Raw genomic sequence first — 23,155 nt, 5'->3', positions numbered from 1 at the left:
CTGGACCCCTAGCCTGGGAACTTCCATATGCTGCGGGAGCGGCCCAAGAAATTGCAAAAAAGACAAAAAAAAAAAAGACAGATATATCAACAAATATCTATAATGCACTGTGCCATGAGCTGTCATAGGAGTGTGAGAATACAGATCGGGGGAATTCATCCTGGGCAGGGAACTTTGGGCTTCTTTCTCTTTTCACCAGAAGAAACTGTGAGGAAGCATTGGATTTGGAGTTGGGAGGCTGCTGCTCAGGCCCTGATCTTACTCATTATAATCGATGTGATCGTGTGTGTGACTGGGTCACCTTGCTGTACAGGAGAAAATGGACAGAACACTGTAAACTGGCTGTAATGGAAAAAAATAAAAATCCTTATAAAAAAATACACCGTGTGATCTTAGGCAAAACATTTAGCTTCTCTGGATGGGGAATTGGATGTGCACATGATATAATTGGGGATCCTGGATGTGCCTGTGCTTTTCATTAGAGCTTGGATTTTCCGGGTCTCTGTGTCAAGAGAACCCTCGTGTCCCTCACCTGTGAAATGGGCACAGACTGCACAGCCCGTCCCATGGCACTATTGTGAGAAATCCGCGTGACAACGGATGCGAAGGTGCTTTAGCGTTAGAGAGATGTTTTATGATAACCAAGGGATTTCTGGGGAAAATCTCAATTTCTTTAATGGTAAGATTCTCTGTCAAGCCAATTGAAGAAATTCCACGGGAAATCAGAAAGCCTTTGCCTTGTCTTTCAGAGAGCCACGATTTTCACCCCTCAAGGAATAGCTCACTGCAGATGCCGCAGCCCAAACTCCAGGGCGATGCCCTGGGGAGCTGTCTTACCTGTAGCATCTGAGAAATGAGGCCACTGTGGTCTCTTCTCCCAGCCTGGCTGATTGCTAAAGTGCCGTGAAGATACTTAGAAGCTGCCCCAAGGTTGGGAGAGCAAGAAAGGAGGATTAATGTGTAGACGGTGTAAACAGTGCCCCATGAATTGTATTTACAGGACTGGCGGGAGTATGTTGCATCCACAAGGTCACCAAGACAGGAGGGTAGAAGTCCATCTGTTCAATAGATTCCTTTTTTCTCTCTAACTGCATGAAAGACGTGTTTCATCTCAGAAAGTTGAAAAATAGGCACCCAGTCTGTAGATCCCACACCATCAGGAGCAGCTGGCTGGGGTGTAGGAGCTTCGAGGGTGTCGAAGCATGCCCTACCTCGGTAGGGAGGCAGGGCCTTGCTGCTCTGGCTGGAGAGCTCATGGTTCCTGGCACGTACTGAGTGCTGTTCAGACTGTGGTTTGGAATTCACGCATATAAAAGGAGATGGGAGCTAGGGCAGCCCGAGGACGGGGTCCCAGGAGGCCCAATCAGTCAGGGATGCGGTTTTTTAAAGAAGCATTTGATATGGACGAAAATGTAGAGAGAATATAGAGTGAGCGCTATTTCTGTGTTTTTTGAAGGCAGATGTTCACGTCTTGAAATGAATGCTTGCATCTTTAGCCAGGTGATGGTTATCTTTTTAGACATGGAATCATAAAGCTGTAAAGCTTGTGGAGGAACAAACAGCCTGTAAAGCATCGAGGTTAACTGGAACCTAAGATAACAGAGAAATTTGACAAGGACAGAATATGATAAAACATGTAAGATGCAAAATCAGCCTATCTATTATTGACTTTGAGCCTTACTGTCTCTTTGCACTTCCTCCTCTCCTTTCACAAAATTTGAAATATACCTGAAGCGGCTCGGGAGCGTTTCTCACATATATTTGCATCTTGACTTGGGTCCAGCTTAATGGACCAACGTTTAAGTGTCATAGATGCATAAAATATCAGGGCTAGAAGTTACTCCTCAATTTTTATCACCCTCCTTTGACCTCTGCCAGCATCTAGAGCCTACAGAAATGTTTCTGAAAATGTATGCCACAGACACCTTCTATGAGATCCTGATAATTATTTGGGAAAAGGGGCTTGGGTCAATGTTGGGGAATTTTCCTTCCTTCAGGCCCTGCGGAGTTTCTGGTACCCTAATGCACACAGAGATTATTCCAGATGGGGGTGGAGGTAGACAGAATTAAAAAAAAAACAAAACAAAAACTTGTTAAAAAATATAAAAATCACTCATAGCTGGAGGGCTGTAAAAACGGGCCATGGGCTGGATGGACTTTAGACCTAGTTTGCTGACTCCTCCAGCTCTGTAATAGGTTGAAAGCGGGTTATGCGGATCCTCTGCCTTTGTTCCTCATTTGCTTTGGCTCTTCTGTGTCGTCTGTGTTTCCATGTGAATTTTATCCCGTTGCCGATTTCTTCAAAAAGGGCGTCTGGGATTGGGATTAGTTTTTGTTTTCTTGTGGAATTGCACCGATTCCCTAGGTCGGTTGTGGGTAAATGACATCTTCACAAAGTGGATACATCCTCTCATCCCCCAATCTCCACGTGTCTAGGTCTTGGTTCCTTTACCTCAGCGATATTTTATCATTTTCAGTGTATAGGCCTTGCATTCCTTTTATCACCTGTATCCCTAGGTATTTGATTTTTTGGGGGGGTATCATATGATTTTTAGTTTTAAAATTTTTATTGAGATATAATTGACATATAACATTATATTAGTTTCTCTCTTTCTCTCTCTCTCTCTCTTTTTTTTTTTTTGTCTTTTTAGGGCCACAGGTGCAGCATTTAGAAGTTCCCAGCCTAGGAGTCCGAATCGGAACCACAGCTGTTGGCCTACGCCACAGCCCCAGCAATACCAGATACCAGCCACATCTGCAGCCGACACTGCAGTTCACGGCGATGCCGAATCCTTAAACCACTGAGCGGGGCCAGGGATTGAACCTGGTCCTGATGGATACTAGTCACATCGTTTCCACTGCGCCACCATGAGACCTCTGCAGTGTGCTTTTCATTCCATCTTGACTTATGCATGGATATTGCTGAGCTTGCAATTTTGTCATACATGCATAATTTGAACAATAGCTGCTTTGAAGAATTCATCTTTTCAGTTTCATTGTCAACAGTTACAGTTGGCGCTGAACTGTGGAAACCTGTGATGGATGATAAAGCTCACAAGTATGTTTTAGAGGTCGTCCTGTGTAGTCACACGCTGTGATGGCACAGCTGCCGTGAAAAGCACTCTTTCTGGGTAGTGACCCAGGTCAGCGAAGTCGGGCCAGGAAGGCAAGGAGTGTGCTGCTCCCTTTACTGAGAATCTCCCGCTATAAAAAAATTTCAGTCTAGGAGTTCCCGTCGTGGCTCAGTGGTTAACGAATATGACTAGGAACCATGAGGTTGCCGGTTCGATCCCTGGCCTTGCTCAGTGGGTATAGGTCGCAGACGCGGCTTGAATCCCGCCGTGTGGCTGTGGTGAAGGCCGGCAGCTACACCTCCTATTGGGCCCCTAGCCTGGGAACCTCCACATGCCGCGGGAGCGGCCCTAGAAAAGGCAAAAAGACCAAAAACAAAACAAAAAAACATTTCAGCCCAAATAAGCAATGTGCCAAGTGACATAGTAAAAGCTGTAAGTAGAGGGTAGTACATTAAATTCTAGATAATTCTCTTTCCCATGTGATAATGTGAAAATGAATTGTGAGTGACTTTCACTGCATACTGAGGCCCAGTGATTGTGGAGAAGAAAAGCTGAGAATGCTTGACCTATTTTTAGAACAAATGCTTACTGGTTCTGCAAGATAAGAAAGCTGTTAGGTCCCATCTTGTTAAAGAGATGGGTTGGACCGCTGGATTTGCTTAATCATCTGGTATCTTTGGTGTTAGAATGATCCTAACACTTCCATCAAGGAAGGAGGGCACTATGATTTCAAATGGCAGATACAATCAAAGGACAAGAACAAAAGGTGGACGCACTGTCCTGACACGTTCCATAATCTAAAAGCAGTGATGAAAAGTCTCCATCTTGATATTTCAGAAGCACAAAAAGTTATCACCGGACACCTTCTGGATTTTGGCAGAAATTCTACCTCCTATTTCCCATTAGAATTTTTTTTTTTTCTATTGAAAATCCATGGACTGAAATTCATTCCTTTCATTGAGAGATAATTTAAATTTAATTATAATTTTGTGGGCTAAGTTGCTGGAAGTGGTTACTGATGAAGGATTCAACTTGATTTTTGAAAATAAAATATTGCTTTCTTCCTTTTGAATAAGAATCAGACATGAAGAGTGTAGGCTTTTTGCTAAAATTACTTTCAAGATCCTCTCTTATCCTCCTGTCAACCTGCCTCTGTGAGACAGGGGTTCCTCTGTGGTAGGAGTTATTAAAACAAAGCATGGAAACAATTGAGATACACTTTATCCACCGTAAGAGGCATTGTATCAATCCAAACTGGATCAGCTACCTTAACAAGCGCAAAGCATACTCATTTGCCATGTTACCAACTTTAATGCTGGTAAATATGATGTTTCTTCGAAATATGTGATATAAGTATCATGCAGAGACTCACACCTATCCACATAACTCTTTGATTAGTTACAATTGCAGAATGACAAAAAATTAGTTATTCACGTATACACACTTTCAATAAGTAAAATGTATAATTTTTTCCTAGATAATATTTTTATATCTATAAAACTGTAATTTTATGGCTGCTGAATTACTATATTACTATATTACTAATTACTATATTACTAAATTTGAGCTGGTGTTTTGTTCATTTTTTTTTTGCCTTGTCATTTTTCTAGTACTTTATTTTTTTAAAAATACATACCTAATTTTTTAGAACAGCTTTAGGTTGACAGGAAAATCATCAGGAGAATGATTGGCCGGGGGGACCTATGGTATAGCCCAGGGAACTCTACCCAATAGTCTGTGATGATCTCAATGGGAAAAGAATCTGAAAAAGAATGAATGCATGTATTTGTATAGTTGAATCACTTTGTTGGACAGCAGAAAGTATCAGAATATTGTGAATCAACTAGACCTCAGTAAAACCTTAAAAACTAAAAAAAGCAACAACATGAAAAACAAAAAAGAAAAATCATAAAGATAGTTCAGAGGGTTCTCATATGCTCTACAACCAGTTTCCCTTACTGCTGACATCTTACATCAGTGGGTTCATTTGTTTCAATCAGTGCAGCTGTGTTGAGACATTATTATTCACTCAAGTCCATATTTATTCCGGTTTCCTTAGTTTTCACTCAATGTCCTTTTTCTGTTCCAGGATCCCAACTGGGACACCATGTTACCTTTAATTATTGGGCCTTTTTAGAGTCCTCTTCCCTGCGATAGTTTCTGAGACTTTTCTGTTTTGAGGACCTGGACTATTTTGGTTTGTCTGGCTGGGTATTTCATAGACCATCCCTCAACTGATATTTGCCTGATGTATTTCTCATGATTAGACTGGTGTTACAGTAATTCATTTTTATCATATATTACAAAAGCACTGCTGAGTGGTGGTTTGGAAATTTAAAACACACAGGGAGTTCCCACTGAGGTTCCCACATAGTGTCTGTGAGGACATGGGTTTGATCCCTGGCCTCCCTCTGTGGGTTAAGGATCCAGTGTTGCCACAAGCTGCAGTGTACGTTGCAGGTGTGGCTGGCTCAGATCGGACGTTGTTGTGGCTGTGATGTAGGCCTGGGGCTGCAGCTCTGATTCGACCCCTGGCCCAGGAACCTCTGTATACCACTGGTGCAGCCCTAAAAAAGGAAAAAAGGAGAAAAAAAAAAAAACCCCAAAAACCCAAACAGGTTCTTCTCTGCAGGTGGTTGATGAAACCCCTCTCTAGTAACAGTGGGGTCACTACGGACTTGAGAGGGTTCTAGGAAAAGGTGGATCCAGCACCCTCTGCATTCTCCAGGTCTCCCAGTAGCAGGACTTATGCTCTAAAGACTTTCCTCCGGAGTCTTTCCATCTTTGTGTCTTGCTCGTGATCTTCAGATTCCAGGAGAGGGGCTCACTCAGCTCGGGGAAAGGGAACTAGTAAATGCACAGCGATGCGGGAGTGGGGGTGGGGGTGGGGGCTGGGGGGTTGGCAGGTGCGGGGCCTGACCTGGACCTCAGAACCGGCCATTATTGTCTCTGAGCTCACTCGCCCCCGTGTCTGTCCCACCCTCACCCTGGTTCCCATTTTTACTCGCTGCACACTCTTTGCTTTCTAATTTTGCAGTTAGAAGTTCCGTAGCCCTAGCTCGTCAGTCTTCTTTTGGGGAAGAAATTCTTTGACTTTCTGAAGGGAATGCGGAGCCATGTCATAGCATCTCAAACAGGCCGGGCTGGGGCTGGGAAATCAGCTCTGTTCTTTGGTTTGAATCGGTAGGACTTCCCTCTGGATAGAAACTGTGTATAGCTCTTCCTTCTCCAATATAGTTCCTTTTAGTGCTGCTCACTTTTGAGGCCTTAAGGAAGTAAATGGATCAGTCATTGGAAACATAATACCTAGACTTGCCTGTTAGGAGGTTCTGTGGGGAGTAAAGTGAGCTCAGACACATTAATCTCCCCATTCTGAAGTCCAGGTTAAGCCCCACACCTGCCAACTGCCCCCATCCCCTGCATCACTGTGTAATTACTAGTTGCCTTTTCCCAGGCTGAGCGGATCAGAGTCCCCCTCCTGGAACCTGAAGATCTTGAGCAAGAGTTATGGTTTGGTTTGCTGATCGCGGCCTCCCCGGTTGTTCTGCCTTAGCCTCTTCACTGCCCCCTCCATCCGACCCTGTGCAGGGACCCCCCAGGCTTGAGGAGGCACAACTCACCTTATCACTCTGGTTTGAAGTCCTCTGTGTTCCTTTGTTGTCCACCTGTTTGGTCTCAGCAGCATCAGCATCACAAGGGAACTTCTTAAATATGCAAATTCTCAGGCCCCAGCCCCAGACCTACTGAAAGGGAAGCTCTGGGGTGGGGCCCAGCAACCTGGGTTTTAAAGAACGCCATCAGGGAATTCCACCACAGGCTAAGTTTCAGAACCACTAGCCCGTGGGGAAAAAAATGTAAGCTCTTTGTCCCGAGAAGTCCTGCAAAGCCTGCTCTGCTCGGGTCCCCATCAGCCTCTCCAGCTTTTCTCTACCTGCTCTGCCCTGCATTTTACACCAAGGAAATGAGGTGTGGTGGTCTGCAGTGGCCTCCAGAGAAGGTGCCAGCGTCTCTGCAGCTCATTTTCCGTTGTCAGTCATGCAGGACCCCTCTGAGAAGGCCTCCTGCCTGCCCTCCCTGGCCAGTTCCTCCTGACCCTTGAAGACTCAGCTTAGGTGTCATTTCTGCAGGAAGTGTTCCTCCAGCTTCTCCGTGTCCCCTTAGACATCCTGTAGTACCTCGTGCCCAACTTTCTGATTAAACTCATCACATATTTATCTGTTTCTGTATGTTTCTGCCACTAAATTGTGAGTTGCTTTTATTAGGGACTATGTTTCCTTCATTTTTTATCCGCAGCCCCAGCCCAGTGTTTGGGTACTTAACTTGCGGCCAGTAATTTAATAATCACTGAAAGATTTATGAATGAATGAAATAATGAAAGTATAGGTATTTGTCAGTGTTTCTGTCACATCTATGGTCCTATTCTTTTTTTTTTTTGTCTTTTTTGTCTTTTTGCCTTTTTTAGGGCTGCTCCCATGGCATATGGAGATTCCCAGGCTAGGGGCCTCATTGGAGCTGTAGCTGCCGGCCTACACCACAGCCACAGCAATACCAGATCCAAGCCGCATCTTCAACCTACACTATTGCTCAAGGCAATGCCGGATCCTTAACCCACTGAGCGAGGCCAGGGGTTGGATCTGAAACCTCATGGTTCCTAGTCAGATTCGTTAACCACTGAGCCATGACGGGAACTCCCTATTCCAGCATTCTTTTTAGCCAAATAAAATTTTCCTTCAGTTCACCAGACGTGAAAGTCACCAGGTGATATTACCTCTATTCTCTTGGCTCTTGCTGGTTATCAAATGCAAAACAGGTTTTCCCCTGCTTTTACTTCTATGTTACTTATCTTAAGCCTCCCACGCTTGGTGCAAGGCCAACCTTAGCTCTCTCTAGGTCAGTGACATGATTGTCTTGTGAATTTGGCAGCCACAGGGTCTCCTGATTGACTTCTGTCACTTCTCTGGACTCACGCATCTGTGAGTTTGCTAAGCTTTCATTGTGAAGTTAAGATTGACTGAATCAGCGCAAGCACTTTACAAAAATCTACTCAGTGCTCCCGTAGGCACCGTCTGGCTGCTGTCAGGATAGACGTGTGCATTTCAAAGAAAGAAATACATCCGAATGCTCTTTCTTCCTTTATTAGAGAGCCCCATGAGTCTTGCTTGCATTAAAGGAATTCGTATTCAGAAAAATTTGAAAATGAGACATCAGGTAGTCCTGTGTAAAATAACACAAGCAGAAAACGAGATTGGTTCCCCAAGGGATTTGGTTCCTTCTTCCACGGGCATGCAGTGCCAAGGTCGTCCAAATGGGCCCGCCTCCCACTCCACCTGCCATAGGCCATGCAGGTCATTGTAGGTCATGCAGCAGGACAGGAAATATTGTAGTAACTATTTCATGTAGTTATGAGGCTTTGATAGGTTAATATATAAAGAGAGCTTAGGGAGTTCCCATCATGGCTCAGCAGTAATGAATCCGACTAGTATCCATGAGGACATGGGTTCGATCCCTAGCCTGGCTCAGTGGGTTAAGGATCTGGCATTGCCATGAGCTGTGGTATAGGCTGACAGCTACAGCTCTGATTCGACCCCTAGCCTGGGAAATTATATATGCGGTGGGTGAGGCCTTAAAAAAAAAAAAAGGAAGAAAGAAAAGAAAGCTTAAAATTATGCCTGAAATAGGAGATGCTCAGTAAAGGTTAACCCTTATTATTATCATGCTCAAAATTCCTCTACGAAGTCTTTTTGATTATACCCGTGAATCCGCATTTTCCTCTTTGGATAAAATTGCTTAGGTTCCGTTATTTTTTCAAAGTTATCTTATTGACATTTCACAATGGCTCTGCGCAGACAGGAACATGTTCTTATACCCACTTTACAGGTGACTAACCTGAGCATCCCACTATTTAAGTGATGTGGTTGTTAAGCACATGAACCAGGCTTTGAATCAGGTTCTCTGACTCCAAAATTAAGCATTTTTTTTCCATTTCATTTTAAGCATGTGGTCCATTCAGACTGGACCACACAGCTGACAGCCTCTAGTTTGACACGTTTCTCCCTTTATCTCCTATTTGGAGATGTCTGTTTGGGGAGTTAGAGTGGCACATTCAGAAGGGGACGGAAATCAGGATTTCAGTCTGAAAGAGACACAAACAGAGTTGGGTCACATCTTCCAAGCCCTAGCAGACTTCCAGGGCAAGAAGGCCAAACTGACCAGCAGGACTGGTGGCATGGGTGTTTTGGACACTCCCACAGAGGAGTTTTGATCTTAGAATAGCCAAGCAGGGGATGATATTTTTAATGATTAAAATAAAAGTAAAAACAGAGGATAAAAACAAAAAAAACCCACCAAAATTTCACAGCAATTTCAAATGTGTATCGGTTATTTCCCAAATATTTCAGAAAATGCTCCTGTAGTGCAAACATTTATTGCACATATATTGCATTGAAATAAAATAGTCTGGGCATTCCCGTTGTGGTGCAGTGGAAATGAATCCGACTAGTATACATGAGGATGCGGGTTCGATCCCTGACCTCGCTCAGTGGATCAGGGATCTGGCGTTGCTGCGGCTGTGTGTAAAGCTTTGCTAATGAAACAGACGACAGCTTGGATTTGGCCCTGTGGGTCATAGTTTGCTGGTCTCTTGCTTAGAACAAAACTCGACTTACATAGTAAGTGGTATGTAAGTACCAGTAACTCAAATGAACTAAATATGTTCCATGTGAAAGGGACATTTTTTAACAGTGATTATGAAACACACTTGTACCACAGCTTTGTAAGGTAAAGGCGATGAGATCTGGAGAAACATACACAGGTCACACACACACAGGTACACACACACACACATAGGTACACACACGTACACACATATATACACAGGTACACACAGACACACACAGAGTTCATCCTGTTAACGATTCATCAGCCGTATTTAATTCATTTCTCACTGATTCTCCCTTCTCACCCAGAATGTGCCGAGTTATACTCCCCTGTGACCTTTCTTGGGGAAAGCTTACTTACTTGTCTTACTGGGACCTGAGCACATATCAAATCTCTGTATAACATTCCTGGAGTTCCCTTGTGGTGCAGCGGGTTAATGTTCCTGTGGTACAGGTTTGATCCCTGGCCTAGGAACTTCCACATGCAGGCAGACCAAACAAACAATTAAACAAACGAAAACGTGAACAACATTCCTAAGGCAAATATTAATGGGGTCTTAAGTTCTGCTTCATTAACGAAAATAACAGCGATTTGCTTGTATGTTTTAAGTTATCGGCATGTCTCAGCGTATCTTTCAATAAATGATCACTTCAGGGCTTCATGTTGGATGATGAATTTTTATTAGGTTCCACTTGAATTTTGTTTAGAATCCTTCTTTGAATGATGCATCACTGGCAGGGTAGTGGGACGAGCAAAAAAGAATGAGTAAGTGGCAGTATCTCAAGTGGAGCCTCCCAGGCTACAGCAGAAATGCACACCTGCAGGCACCTGCACCATTCACTCCAGTACAGTCTGGTAAACGGGCTTCAGCAAGAGGCACAGGATCTGGGGAGGAGAGACTGCTTCTTTTGTGTTTGTTCTGCATCAGATACTGTATCATGCGCGAGCGCACGCGGGGCGGGGGGGGGGGGGCGTTTGATTAATCCCCCTGGGTGATACTCAGGACAGTGAGGATGAAGATGCTGGTGGTGATGAAGGGGAACTTTGGTTTTCCGGGTGGGTGGCTGAATCTCAAACGGAAAAGAGGCTGATCTGGGCTGCGTGGTGAGCTTCAGTTACCTAGGGCCTTGAACTTTTTATTTTTCTGAGCCACTGGCCAGTTTTAGAAGTCCCACCTGCCTGAGGAATATCTTTGCTTCCCTGGTAGCCATCCCAAGCAAGCTCTGACACAGCCAGAAAATTTGCTGACTGTACCCAGAGAGTCCACCAGCTGTTCTTAGAGTGAGCAGACTGTTTATGTGCCCTTCTGGTCAAGTCACACTCAATGCTGAAGAATAAGGAGCTCATTCAGTAATAGCTGAGTTGCTGCTTTTTTTTTTTTTTTTAAACCCAAAGGCAAAATTAAAGCAATACAACATTTTTGCCAGTCACATTCTGTTTGAAAAGATGAATCATCCTCATGTTTGTGCTCAAAGACATCTGGTTAGGGGCAAGAATATTTGCAGGCTAATTTTGTGCAAGAATCACCTTTTGACAGCAGATCAATATGAGAATATGTGTTTGCTCTGGGGAGGAGGGAGAAAGCACACATCTTGCCAGTTAGGAGAAAACTTGAATTGCTCCTTCTCAAATGGATCGTGGTAATGTTTTTACGTAGATCAAAAAGTCACAGACAAGGACATATAAAAAACTAAAGAACAAAATCTCCATTTATGTTTTGAATAAGACTCAGAATCTTTTTTTTTCTTTTTTTTTTCTTTTTATGGTCGCACCTGCAGCATATGAACGTTCCCGGCCTAGGGAACTGAATCGAAGCTGAATCGAAGATGCAGCTGCTGGCCTATGCCACAGCCATAGCAACACCAGATCTGAGCCACATCTGCGACCTGTGCTGTAGCTTGCTGCAATGCTGGGTCCTTAACCCACTGAGGGAGGCCAGGGATCAAAGCTGCATCCTTAGAGAGATTATGTCATGTTCTTAATCTGCTGAACCACAACGGGGACTCCCTCTCAGTTATGTCTCAGAAACAACTGTTTACTCTCCCTCTGATTAACTTTAAATTGAGGGAGATGGCAGTTTTAAGCACATTTGAAACTCCTTCCTTCCTCTGTCTTTCTTGTCCTGGATGAAGGAGTCTGATCTGAAGAAGCAGGGACAGTATTAAGGACTCAAAGTGACCTTAAGAAGTTTGGGTCACTTTGCTGGTGGCAGGAGAATGCCTGAGAGAATTTTCTGTACACGAGTCATTTTCAGTGAAAGTATTTTCAGTGCAAGCTGTGGATATGACTAAAGAGTCAAAAAATTTCGTTTAATTTTAGATAAAAGTGGAAGTGAGTAAAATTATTTTTATCCATAACTATGATGAGAGAATGAATACAGGTGGCCAATTAAAACACTGGATTTTTTGAAAAGAGAGGAGCCAGGAATCAATGATAAAGACATATGTTCATATAAAGAGATTATGCTCAAAAGGTTCTTAACTCTCTTACTGCATGATTCCCTGTGTTCCAGAGAGCTGGGGGCAACAAGAAAACAATTACATTTAAAAAATTTTTTTCATGCTTCCTCTCATTTAAAAAGTGTTTTCATAAATCTGCATGCTCTGTGAACTAGTTTGTCTTTTTTATTATACCTGCAAAACCAGTATTCTCTTTATCATGATTGCTATTATTATTATTTAACTCTACTCTTACTGCTTTCTCTGTTGGTGTCTTGCATCATTTCCAGTTACCGTCCTGACGATCTGCCAGAGGCCAGCTCTGGTGGCCAGGGAGTGTACACTTTCCCGATAGGAGATGGACAGAGTTGGCAAATGTACATACAGAGACAGCCTCTTTGTCCCTTCTTTCAGGGCGCTGGACTGCTCAAATTGTATTGGCATAAGTGGTTGATTATATAGACAGCTTTTCACTGCAGATTACATCACAGTGTTAAAAGTACATTGGTTAACTATTACATGGTATAGCAGCTATACATCATGTTTTAAGATCTTTATCTTAACTTAGTGGGTACAATTTAAGGGCAATTAGGTAGAATACATCATGTTTTAAGATCTTTATCTTAACTAAACTTAGTGAGTACAATTTAAGGGCAATTAGGTACAATCCATCATGTTTTAAGATCTTTATCTTAACTAAATTTAGTGAGTACAATTTAAGGGCAACTAGGTATAATACATCATGTGGAAAGGAGGAGACTCAGTACAAATCATCCCATGGCCAGCCAGTCTTTACAATTTGAAGAGGTCACAGACACAAGAATTTGGCATTCACAAATCTTGTTTTTAGGCTGGTGCTTATCTTTAAAGCTTTATGGCAGGGAGACAGTGTAAGAAAATATAAACCAACTTAACTAGCTATCTCACTTGAAAGCTTTTAAAATCAAGGACAAAACTCACAGCTGGGTTTCATGGACAATACATGTCTAACTTCTATGAACCTCATTAAAATCCTAACTCTAAAATTTACTATATAACTAGTTAGTAGATAAACACTATGTTTTAACTAAGTTGGATTTAAATAGGGGAAAGTCCTTCAGGATGAAATTCTTGTTATATTATTGTTGTAATTTTGTTAAATCACAAATCACCACAGGAAAATAAGAATGGAAAATAAGAATAATAAGTAAGTAATCTGGAAAGACTGAGGAAAACTGAATAACAAATGAATAACAGAAAAGACTAAGTTATCCATGGGACAAGCCTCACTCAGCAACGTAAAATGGAAATTGTTTCCTGGAAAATTCAGTTCCAGGAATCATCAGCACGCGAGCCTTATTGTCTTCTGGGGCTGTCCTCGAATTGTGCCGTACAGGCAGACGTCTCCTTGTTTAGGAATCTGCCCTCGGAATTGCACCCTTCAGACAGGCCCCTTTTCTTGATTAGGGGCTTGCCCTTGGAATTGCACCGTTCAGGCAAGCTCCCTTCCTCAGCTCCTTGTATCTCCTCGGCTTCCCGCAGCCATCCACTTTGTTACACCTGGGGGCTTTCCGAAGCTACCAAACGCTGTGACTTGACTACATCCTATGTCTAACTAGCTTCAAACCTATGTGGTTAATTTCAGCCTAACGGTGTGCTCTAAAGACTAGGAAAAACCATAGCATTTTCCAAGCTGTCATAAAATGTGACTCAGGCCTTCTGAAGGCAGCCATGTTCCAAACACTTAAAGGGGTCGAGAATGAACATCCGCCCTCAAAATGACTGGAAATAGAACCAGCAGCAAAATAAGACCTGTTCCTGGGATTCTTGGGACCTCTCTCACGCCCTCATGGCTGTACCTGCTTCCAGGGTCTACAACTTGAAGGCATGTGCTTGTGTTGCTCAGTGGCCCCTTAGAAAATACAGGATATAGGACAGGTGGCCGGCACTCATGCCAAAGGTGGAACCCACTCAGCTCAGCAGCCCTCTCCTGTTTTAGTGTGTAATTCCATGGAGCTCTTTTATATCTAGAAGCATCCAGAAACGTCCTATGAGCATTGGCTAGTTAGTATTTGCCCTGATGCTGAGGCAAATGTGTCTCTTCCCTTTGCTGCTTCCTCTTATGAGATCAGTTAGCCCAAGTGATTGGGTGGATGAGACTCTGAAAGTCATTTAGATTCCGTGATGGCCCTTGGACTGGAATGGCCACAAGGGAAGGGGTGGGGGTCAACCGTTTTACTCAAGGTCGTTCTGGAGCTTCCAGATGGAGGCTGCTTTGGAGGCCCTTGTTCAAAGGGCAGGGAGCGCTCAGAGCCCAGAGCAGAATGTGCCCGGAGAAAGGATGGCACAGGGAAAGATGAACTGAAAGAACTCAGAGAGCCGGTCCGTTCAGGTCAGGGTCATCACGGGGCTCTTTAGAGAGAAGCACTGCCGGACCCGGCCAGGGAAGCCAAACAAAAGCCAAGGAGAAGGGCAGGAGGAGGTGGCGCCTTCAAGGACAGTCCCAGGACTGGACCAGGTCAGAACTGCAGCCGCCCCAGAGATACAGACGCCGATGCTTGATGAGCCAGGAAATCATTCGGAATTGTAAACTGATTTTTTTTTTTTGTCTTTTTGCCTTTTCTAGGGCTGGTCCCTCGGCATATGGAGGTTCCCAGGTAGGGGTCCAGTCGGAGCTGTAGATGCTGGCCTACACCACAGCTACAGTGACACAGAATCCGAGCCGTGTCTGTGACCTACACCACAGCTCACGGCAATGCCGGATCCCTAACCCACTGAGCAAGGCCAGGGACCGAACCAGTAACCTCATGGTTCCTAGTTGGGTTCGTTAACCTCTGCGCCACAACGGGACTCCAACTTATTTATTTATTTTTTTTTTAACATTGTTTGGCTTTGGTGGCAATGGTGGTTCAGAGGATGTGTGAAGGTGGGATTACAAAGACCTAGAGCTGGAGTTCCCATCATGGCTCAGCGGTAATGAACCTGACTAGCATCCATGAGGATGTGGGTTCCATCCCTGGCCCTACTCAGTCGGTTAAGGATCTGGCATTGCCATGAGCTGTGGTGTAGGTCTGGGATGTGGCTTGCATCTGGAGTTGCGGTGGCTGTGGTGTAGGCTGGCATCTGCAGCTCCGATTCTCCGATTCTTTGTAGACCCACAGGTGTGGCCCTACAAAGCAGACAAACCAACCAACCCCCAAACAAACAAACAAAACCAAAGACCTAGAGCCTTTCAAGGAACACTAATTCAATGAGAAGTTAATGGGTGTTAAGAGGAAAATAGGAATTGCTGCATGGCACAGAGGGTTAATGATCCAGCTTGTCTCTCTGGAGGTGCTGGTTCAGTCCATATACCAGCGGTTAGGTCATTTAAAAAAAAAGGTAAAAAAAGAGGAAAATAATTTGGGGGATTCTGGCTTCAATAGTTAAATACCCTAGTGTTTCTCAAAACAACACAAATCCGTAAGGTTGGTGTAGGAGATGCAGGATTTCCCCAGATGATGTGAGCATAAAACTTTATAATGCACAATCTCACACAGCTATTTTTCTGGGGAGCCCATGCAAAACTGTTGTGGAAGGCAAGCCTGAGGAGGCGTGGTCTAATCCCTGTTGATTTTAGCCAGCGAAGAAGGGGCTAAACAGCAAAGAAGGGTCACGGAAAATGGATGCTTACCAACTTTAGGATTTTTTCCAAACTTGAGTCCAGCCCTGGCACTTAAAAGCAAGCACTCAGATTACAAGAAGCACTTCAGTGGTACAATGTGTGAGGGCAGCGGTTAACTCTTCTCTTTGAATAAGAAAAGAGATTAAATTGTAAACCTAGCATTTAGGAATTCTTTGAGAGTAAGAACTTTGGTCCACTTGTTAGATGATTATTAATTGGTTTCTGGGAGATAGTTTGTGGGCTTTATGAAGACGGGATGCTTTTAGGGTGGATGGAAAAAGATTCAATGTAGGTGAAATAAGTCTTGGGGGGTGGGCAGCCTTCATTTAGCTGAGGATATTTTTAGGTCTGGGTGTTGCTGGTGTAGAAGCCAAGGGGTCCTGGAATGGGGTGCCTGTTTGGAGCAATTTGACTAATTTTATCAGGAGAGCATAACTGTCTAGGATGAGGAAGAAGGTGGGAAGAATTATGGTGAGCTATTTTCCCACCTTCAGTTTTGAAGGTTATTGAAAATGCTTACCTGCCTGTTTGTGATCACTACAGTTCTCCGGGAACTGGTACTCTTACGAACTGAAACTTTACCCGTGAGCTCACCAGTCTCATTTTGGCCACTGCCTGGGACTTTGGGATGCCACTCAGTCCATTTGTAACTCAGTTTCTCTGATCAGAATGGGAGCGATAATTTCACCCGTTTTACCTCTCTCCTGCCGTACACGCATTCTTTGACTAATTCAACAACTATTTAGGGAGGCTCTATTGAGGAGTAGGCACCCTTCTAGGCACAAGGAGGGGGATGCCCTTGAACAAAACAGAGTTTAATTTTCTTGTACAGGAGGCAAAACAGCAAATAAATAAACCTATAATATATATAACATAATAAATATAATATAAATAGCCATAGTGATTCGTGTTATAAAGGAAAACAGAGCAGCACAGGAGCTCAAGAGATACGAAGGTCAGGAACGCATCTTTGAGGATGTTATGTGAGCACAGACTTCAGGGAAGTGAGGGTCTGAGCCAATGGATGTCTTGGAGGAACAAAAAGACCAAGTGCAAGAGTCTGAGATGTGAACGCGCTGGGCAGGATCACTGCTGTAACAACAACAGCAAATGCTGCCATATTTCGGTGGTTCAATGCAATGAAAGTTTGTCTTTCATTCATAACAGAGTCTAGCAGGCATCAGTGGCTGTGGGAGTCCTGTTCCACTTCGTCACTCAGGGATCCAGGCTGAGGGGCTCTGCCACTTTTTTTTGTGGTCACACCCAGGGCATGTGGAAGTTCCTGGGCTAAGGATTGAATCTGAGCAGAGGCTTTGACCAACACAGCAGGTGCAGCAATGCCTGATCTTTTAATCCACTGCTCTGGACCAGAATAAGAGGGGAGATACGGATGCTACTGATCACCAGTGTTCTGTGCACAGTGTGTTTGAGTTACTTTAGGAAGGTCGGTTTAGTTGGAACACAGAGGATGGAGTGGTAGTTATAAGAAATCGTCGTTCAAAGGATCAAGTAAAAAGATAGAGTCTGGAAAAATGAGAACTATTGCTGTATTTCACTGAATCTAAAAGCTCTTGGCTGCCAGACACTGTATTTGTGTGCCTCTAGTAAAGTAAACTTTTTTCAAATCAAGTAGTAACACTACTTTTTAGATAAAATCACTCTTTTAATTTAAAATCTAGCAAAATAATTCTTTTAGACTGGTCGAGACATGTGTTTTAAATTATGTATCACTGGTGTGCATCAAGTATAAAGGAAAATTTAAGCAAAATAAATCAGTTACTGTGTTCCCGAAGCTTCTTCACAGGAGAGCCTGACTTTTCTGAGTTGCTTTTAGGTCTGTCATCAGTGTCCGCGTCCTCCCGTCACTGCTCTCCTCTGTGCTACCAAGGGCTTTCCTTAAAAACGTTTTTCATGTCTCTGGGGTTTTTCTTTTCCCTTTTTATACCCTTTTTGCATATTTTGATGGGGCACTTTTGAAAAAACCTTTGTAAAAAATTCAAGTACAGGCGATTTACAGTGTTGTACCCATTTCTTCTCTACATGGAAGTGACCCAGTCATCCGTATATGTATACATGCTTTTCCTCATATTATCTTCCATCATGTTCATCCCAAGAGACTGGATGTAGTTCCCTGTGCTGTGTGGCAGGACCTCATTGCTTACCCACTCTAAATGGAAGAGTTTTTTGATCTTGCAGGAAAATAGCAACCAGAAATTGTATTGCTTCTTCAAATGGTCTTTAAATGCAGAATGGACAGAGATGCTTAGGGTTCGTGATGGTCCAGACAAATCCCAGGAATGACAACCACATTCATATGCCTGAAGGCCATGGCCACTCTGTCACAGCCACCTGGTCAAGGGCATAGTGAGACACTATTGATGATTAGATGAATCCTGATTTAAGAGAAGTGAAAATGTAAAAACCCCTCATGACTAAATAGTGTATTTAGAATATAAAGGATGAATAGATTCCTTCAAGCGATTTAAAACATCAGAGGCTGACTTGATGGTTCCTGTCTAAGGGGTCGCACCAGGGGGTTGAGGAAGATGCACCTGTGAGTTGGAACTGCTCCTGGGCTGTGAGAAGCCCGACACTCACCTTCTCGTTTATTTCACTGGCTCAGTGAGGAGGAGGGGACTCTGCCTGTATCACCCCCTGCTTCCTCTAGCCCACTCTAGGTGCACACACTAAAGTCTTTTCCCTGAAGCCTTGGGTCGGCTTAGAATTTTAGCCAGGCTCGCATAGGAGGCTTGCCTGACACTCAGCCCTGACCCACCCGCTTTGTGGGATATGCAGAGTGGCTTGCTGCTTTGCGTTTCTGGTCACCTGGGATGGGGTGAACCCCAGTTCGTGACACTGCAGCCTTCTAAACAGGAATGTGGGGTCCCCATCGGCAGCACCGGGATGCCGCGTATTTTTCTATTGTGCTCCAAGTTTTATGCTAAGACCGTGCACTGCCCTGGACCTCAATCCTGTTGACTAGGATCCTACCATCCATCTAACTCTTACCAGAATTCTTTTACCACCTGAACCAAAAATCCTTCCCATTTTCTTTCTTGGAGCTGGCATATGGGCCGCTTCTGTCCTTCTGCTCCATTCGATTGGATTTTGCATGAATGGAGATGCCAGTTGGAGACGTCTCTGTCCTGCCAATTTTAAGAATCTCTATGGGACTCTTTTCTTTTCTTGGCTCTTCATCAGTCTTCCTCCGATTCATCTTGCAGGGACACCCTCCCCCTCATGCCAGTGGGAAGACTGGGAAGGTGGAGTGGGAACTTACCCCAGTTGGGAACCACCGCGGAAGAACACGGAGGGAGCGCAAGGTTCAGGAAATTCGATACCTTAAGAAGGCGCTATTCCTGGAGAAGAGTCCCCTGAGGTTTCCAGACAGTTCCAGTCTTCTTAAAATGAGGGGTTGTCAGGATACTAATGTTTTAAAGATTCGACGGGGCTTCAGAGAATCATTACCTTAGGTACTGAGTGGTTGGTATCTTACTTGAGGAGTTTACAGCCATTGCAAATGGATTGTTAAGCTGGGCTCCCTAAAGTCCACAGTTGGGAACAGTTAAGGCTAAATTCGTAACAGGAAGCCCTATTTGTAAAATGGGTGAGGCTGTAAAATCAGGTTTTCTGGAGTGTTTAATTAAAATGGTCTGTGTAATTTTTTTTCCCCTTTCTTGCTCTGTTCCTTCAATTAGCACTTAAATTAAAAATCTTGGCTCTGATGGTTTTATTAGGCTTACATTCGTTTGACTTCACATCACTCAGATGATTTGCAGGAATATTGATGACCTTGTGATGATCAGTGCCTTGGTTATGTACGACGTCTGCTATTTTTCAGAAAATATATTTTCTTCCCCTTTGCATCTTTGCACATCAGGATGGCACACGTGACCATCCTTTTTTAGATGTTTTGTAAAGGTGTTTTAGGATTTTTTTGGGGGGGGTGGGGAGGCCTCTCCTTTAAGTGCGGCCAGATACCCAAGTATTTCATCAGGAATTGGATAGCATGCATGATCCATAGCTAGGAGACGAATCGCAGCCCATTCTCTGAACCAGGTGACAAGTCCCATAGACTCAAGTTGAGGTGTCAACACAGGTAGCCACAAGCCAGGCTAAGCTGTTCCCAGAGCCAGAACAGAAGTAGGGAAACTCCCATAGCTTTTTAATGTCAATGTCTATTTACTCTTTCTTCATGGCAGTGGGCTCTGGTATAAAACTTGACTTGCCATATGTCCAGTCATGGAGAGCCATTCCAGCCTTTGACAAATAAGGCAACTTTGTTTGCATCTAGCTTTTTCCCTGAAGAAAAACTGGTGGAGCAGAGGAAGGGGAGGGGGTGTTTCTGTTCTTCTTCCGAGCAGTTTCCTTTTACCTCTCTCCTTTGGAGTACTGAAATTGATGCTTTTTTGAATTTGATTTTGCATTATTTCTCTTTTCGTTCTGTGGTAATGACCTCGGAAGGCAGGTACTTGGGGCAGCATTCCGCAAACGAAAAGGGCTGTGCGCCTCACACAAGACCACTGGGCTCGTGGCACTTTCTTCATTTTCAGCCTGGAACCCCGGGGTACATTTGAGTGACCTGAAAACAGAGTCAGCTAATTTGGAGGGGCAACATGTTCCTGAAAAGAACGCAGAAGGATGTGCTGAAGGTGGTGCTTGGCCCAAAAGCTGCCGTGAGAATTTAAGTTGTGGATGATGAGAAACTGTAGAGGAAAGAAGTGATTGTATGCAAAGATTACCCAATAATCATGTGGATGCACATGCCTCTGCTGGCTCCTAACCAGCATCTCGTGGAGTAGAGCTGTCAGGATTCATTCTTAGATTCTGTCTAGAGTATGTGAAAATGAAAACCTCTGTGAGTGCTGAGTACTATCCGTTGGCGTCACAACTTAGATATTTGGTGGAATAGCAGAGAGGTTAGACTTATTCAGAAAATTTAAGTTTGCTTGACCTCTCCTGCTTTCAGGATTTTTGGGGGGAGGCCAGTGGGTAAGGCAATGATACCATTCCACTGAGGTTCAGTGGCTCATGATACATTTTAGCTTTTTGTGGTGGTGGTGGTATTTTTTCAACTTGTGTCTCTCCTGCGTATTATTTTGGCATTTGTTCCTGTTCCACATGCTTCAGATTAAAGTCGATGCTCTCTTTCACACGCAACCAGGATCTTATGTTGGGATAAATGGGAGGAGGCGGTGAAGACGCCGAAGGGCAGGTCTCCGAAACTGTTTTCCTTGTAGCTCATTGATAAACTCTTCCCTTCAGAATGGAGCTCTTACCCACCCCGACCCTAGCTACAGCATCCGGTGGATGGGAGAGGCTGGAGTATGCAAACTTGTGCAAGAAAACCATCATACGTCACAGCGCGTGTCCTCATCTTTCAACAAACATGTAGTTAGTAGTTTCTCAATAAGCACCTTTCCTTTTCTGTGTTTATGAAGCTCTGCACAACTCTGTGTGGGTGCTGGCAATGCAGAAATGAATATGGTAAGAGTTCCTGCTCTGAAGTGGCTTGTGCGAGTGAGACGATAGACAGGAAAAAATGGATTCTCACCCTGTAGAACCACAGATGCCAGAATACAAGTGCATGCAGAGGCCAGCTCAGCACTGGGTATGCTAAATCACGCTTCCTCTTCTTTTCTTCAATGTCAGAACATTCTCAGCTATTTTTTAAAGTGAATTTCTCTTCTCAGTTGCTGCCATGCTCTCCTTCTGGAGAGTCTATTGAATCTTCTTATTCTATCCTCCATGCTTATTAACTCATTTATTTATCTGTCCACACTTCACCCTTTGTGAGGGCCCCATTTGCCTCTCCAGGTACTTCTAAGCTATCCTTGCTTTCTCTATCCACTTACTGTGTGAAGTTAATGGCTTTAAACTAGACCACAGGATCTCTCTTTCTAGACACCACCAATGGAACAAACAGGAAAACCCATAAAAACACAGTATTTTATCTCAGCCTCAAGCCAGAGTTTGGCCTGGAAGTGATTAGAGAACTTTGTGTGTGTGTGTGTGTGTGTGTGTGTTTGCTATTTCTTGGGCCACTCCTGCGGCATATGGAGGTTCCCAGGCTAGGGGTCTAATTGGAGCTGTAGTCTCCCGCCTACACCAGAGCCACATCAACGCGGGATCCGAGCCGCATCTGCAACCTACACCACAGCTCACGACAACGCCGGATCGTTAACCCACTGAGCAAGGGCAAGGACCGAACCCGCAACCTCATGGTTCCTAGTCTGATTCATTAACCACTGCCCCACGACGGGAACTCCCTGATTAGAGAACTTTTGAGGGTATGAGTGAACAGAGGAAGGAGAGTTGTTTTTGTCCTGTGCAGTGCCAGCAGCCAACGCTTACCCAGCTTCGAAATGGGTTCTTGTGACTTTGCTTTCAAGGAATACAGTCTTAGTGGGGCCAAGATTTAGTCCTAGCTTCAGCGTCCGCAACAGTGATTCCTCAAATAAAGCCCTGGATTGGTCAGAGAGAAGGGACCTGCTTTGAGCCTGGTGAGAGCCTAAGAAGTCAAATGAGTTACTCTAATAGGAAGACAGCAAAAAGTAGCAGCAGGAAAAGTCTGGAATGACTTACCAAGAGCTTGTCCCCACGAATGGCTTGATCAACATTTTATTACTAGATAAACAAATCAACCTGTTTTGCCACTGAACTCAAGAGCTCAGAACTGTCAACTATTGTGAAATCTTCTACAGTCAAGAATGGGACTCTGCTTTACTCTCTGATTTTAAATTGAGAACCACATGCTTGGAAGCTAAGTATGATCACCTCACAGCTAGGGAAAACTCAGAACTTCATGCTCATTTCTTCTTTGATCCTTTTTTCTTTCTTTTTTCTTTCTTTTCTTTCTTTATTTATTTATTGGTCTTTTTGCCATTTCTAGGGCCGCTCCCGTGGCATACAGAGGTTCCCAGGCTAGGGGTCTCGAATTGGAGCTGTAGCCACCGGCCTATGCCACAGCCACAGCAACACAGGATCTGAGCTGCTTCTGCAACCTACACCACAGCTCACGGCAATGCCAGATCCTTAACCCACTGAGCAAGGCCAGGGATCAAACCTGCAACCTTATGGTTCCTAGTCAGATTCGTTAACCATTGAGCCACGACGGGAACTCCTGATCCTTTTTTGTTATATTCACTGTCCTTCTGGAATTATTTTTCTTTCTCTGAAGTACTCCCTTATAATTTCCTTTAGGACAAGATTTTTGACAGTGGACTCTAGGTTATTGTTTATTTCTAAATGATTTTACTACTTCATGAAGGTGGTTTTGCTGGTTAAAAAAGTTTACATTGACAATTACTTTATCTTCACACCTTGACGATATTATTCCAGTG

Source organism: Phacochoerus africanus, chromosome 12 (assembly GCF_016906955.1).
Source record: "Phacochoerus africanus isolate WHEZ1 chromosome 12, ROS_Pafr_v1, whole genome shotgun sequence".
Taxonomy (NCBI): domain Eukaryota; kingdom Metazoa; phylum Chordata; class Mammalia; order Artiodactyla; family Suidae; genus Phacochoerus; species Phacochoerus africanus.
This window is presented reverse-complemented; position numbering follows the sequence as displayed.